Raw genomic sequence first — 3,124 nt, 5'->3', positions numbered from 1 at the left:
TTTCTCAAAAAAAAATTTTTTGACTCAAGATACTTATCCACATGATAAAGGAGGTCTTGAATGTCGCAAAATATCAATAACTCATTTTCGACTAAATACAAAGTAAAAGTCTTTTGCCTTTGCATGGCAGTATAGAAGTGCAGAGGATGGATTCAGTGACTGCAGGGTAGAACTCTATCAGCAGCTCCTGTGGCAGGTTGAACTTCCTCAGCTGGTGAAGGAAGTACAGCCTCTGCTGGGCTTTCTTGACAATGGAGTCAATCCCACTTAAGGTCCTGAGAGATGGTGGTGCCCAGGAATCTGAATGTCTCTACTGCAGCCACAGTGCTGTTCATGATGGGGAGTGCAGGGGGGGTTTCTCCTGAAGTCCACTATCGTCTCCACAGTTTTGAGCGTGTTGAGCTCCAGGTTGTTATAACTGCACCAGACAGCCAGCTCTTTAACCTCCTGTCTGTAAGCAGACTCGTCACATCCTGGATTAGCCCAATAAGTGTGGTGTCATCTGCAAACTTTAGGAGCTTGATAGAGGGGTCTTTAGAGGTGCAGTAATTCATATACCGGGAGAAGAGCAGTGGGGAGAGAACACAGCCCTGGGGGGCGCCAGTGCTGATTGTACAGGTGCTGAATGCTAATTTTCCCAGCTTTACTAGCTGCTGCCTGTCAGTCAGGAAGCACAGCCCTGGGGGGCGCCAGTGCTGATTGTACAGGTGCTGAATGATAATTTTCCCAGCTTTACTAGCTGCTGCCTGTCAGTCAGGAAGCTGACAGATGGAGGTGGGCACAGATAGCGGAGTTAATTTGGACAGGAGGAGGTTTGGGATGATAGTGTTGAAGACTGAGCTGAAGTCCACAGACAGGATCCTCAGAGTCCCTGGTTTGTCCAGATGTTGTAGGATATAGTGCAGTCCCATGTTGACTGCATCATCCACAGACCTGTTTGCTCAGTAAACAAACTGCAGGGGGTCTAGTTAGGGTCCAGTGATATCCTTCAGGTGGGTCAGCCCCAGTCTTTCAAATGACATCATGACAGATGTTAAAGCCACAGGTCTGTAGTCATTTAGTCGTGTAATTTTGGGTTTCATTGGGATGGGGATGATGGTGGAGCATTTGAAGCAGGAAGGGACTTTGCACAGCTCCAGTGATCTGTTTAAGATCTGTGTGAAGATGGGGGCCAACTGCTGGAGGTGGTAATGAAATGCCATGGGGAATCGCTGAATCAGGGACACCGCTGTACACTCCGTAATGCCAACCCAGAACAGCCCTCTGAGGTGAAATGGCTTTGTGAATTGCACATTTATATGTGTACGGGGGAGTGGCTCGGCATGCAAAATCTACTCGCCAATACTTATTGGCATTTTCTCTTAAACTCACAAATGATTTGGGCTTCCAAGTTAGACCCATTATGTCATCACGACATAACTCGTAGTGACTGACAGATGGGGAATGTATGTTTTATTGAGTCAAGGTTTTTCATAATGGGTTTGATAACTGCTAGCTTGAAAGGTATTTGTGACATTTCCTAAAGAAAGCAAAGAGTTAACACTATTGAGAAGAATATTACAGGCAACACCTCTTTCAGTAGCTTAGTGGTTAGTGTTAGTTTGATTGGTTAGTTTTGATGCTATACATATCTAAATATGTTGATGTCTGTTAATTTGTGCCATTTAAATGAGGTTAACTTGTATTGGTCTTTTTTCTTTTGCTTTAGATCTGATGCCGCTGAAAGAGGAGAGTAAACAATTGAATGAAATTGAAAACAAAGTTCAATATGAGAAATATCATGATTTCATAACTGGAGAAAATTTGTTAGTTGCCCACAGATTAAAATTACCACACTAAAAAAAGATCAAGAGACAGAAGCTGCAAGTCATGCCACCTGCCAACAGGGTGGAAAGTGTTTCACTACAAAAGGAAATCTTGAAGTCCATATGAAAATTCACACGGGGGAAAAGCCTTACACCTGCCAACAATGTGGTAAGACTTTCATTTATAAAGAAAGCCTTAAAAGGCACACTAGAGTTCACACTGGAGAGAAACCTTACACCTGCAAACTGTGGAAAGAGTTTCAGTCAAAATGAAAGCCTTAAAAGCCACATGACAATTCATACTGGAGAGCAGCCTTTCACATGCCCTCAATGTGGAAAGCGTTTTACACAAAGAAAGACTCTTAATGGCCACATGAGTATTCACACAGGAAAGAAGCCTTTCACTTGCCAACACTGTGGAAAAAGTTTCAATAAAAATGGAACCCTTAAAAGGCACATTGGAATGCATACAGGAAAGAAACCTTACACCTGCAAACTGTGTGGAAATAGTTTCATTCAAAAAGGAGGACTTAAAAGCCACATGACGATTCATACTGGAGAGAAGCCTTACACATGCCCTCGGTGCGGAAGGAGTTTTACACGTAAACAAACTCTTAATGCCCACATGAGAATTCACACTGGAGAGAAATCTTTCACCTGCTAACAGTGTGAAAATAGTTTCACTTGTAAAATATCCCTTAATAAACACACAAGGATTCACTTGAGATGACTTGAAATATGTCATCAGTGTGGAAGGAGTTTCACGGACAGGAAACACTGTAAGAATCGTAATAACTCACATTAGTGAAAAGCCTTTCATGTGCGACCACTGGGTACAAACTTGCTCAGACAGAGCAAATCTTGGGATTCACATGAGAATTCACAGTAAACGGAAGCCTTTCACATGCCATCACTAAGAGTTTCAGCTCCAAAGAAAACTTAACACGTACGGTGGCACAATAAAGAGATGATGTTCACTTGTCTTAAAGGTATAGCTTGTCCAACAAATAAAATTGTCATCATGTACTCTACTCACCCTCAAGCTGTTCCAACCCTGTATGAGTTTCTGTCTTTGATTTATCACTCCCTCATTGATTGTACATAAGAGCACCTGCTGATTTCTCATCTGAAGACTGATGTCCTTTCAAATGCTCCACAGAAACTGGAGAGTGTTGAGGGGGCGTAGTTGAAATAGTGAATCTATGTGTAGTAGAAAAAGTTAGCGAATTGTTACATTCTTGTGTGGAGTGATAATTTTTTTCCCTCTAGTTTTTGTGTTTATATTCTTTTTTTTAATCAATCTTTTGATTTGACCTTTT

The 3,124-nt window shown here is 42.1% G+C and overlaps 1 pseudogene; it reads left to right on the top strand.

Annotated features, from left to right (window-relative positions):
• Nucleotides 1–1,242: 1,242 nt before the first annotated feature.
• LOC107730194 (gastrula zinc finger protein XlCGF49.1-like) lies at nucleotides 1,243–2,837 on the top strand (annotated as a pseudogene).
• The last annotated feature ends 287 nt before the right edge of the window (nucleotides 2,838–3,124 follow it).

This window comes from Sinocyclocheilus rhinocerous, unplaced genomic scaffold (assembly GCF_001515625.1).
Source record: "Sinocyclocheilus rhinocerous isolate Xijiao unplaced genomic scaffold, SAMN03320098_v1.1 scaffold2233, whole genome shotgun sequence".
Taxonomy (NCBI): Eukaryota; Metazoa; Chordata; class Actinopteri; order Cypriniformes; family Cyprinidae; genus Sinocyclocheilus; species Sinocyclocheilus rhinocerous.
The sequence above is the reverse complement of the archived record's forward strand: the minus strand, read 5'-3'. Positions and strand labels throughout refer to the sequence as shown.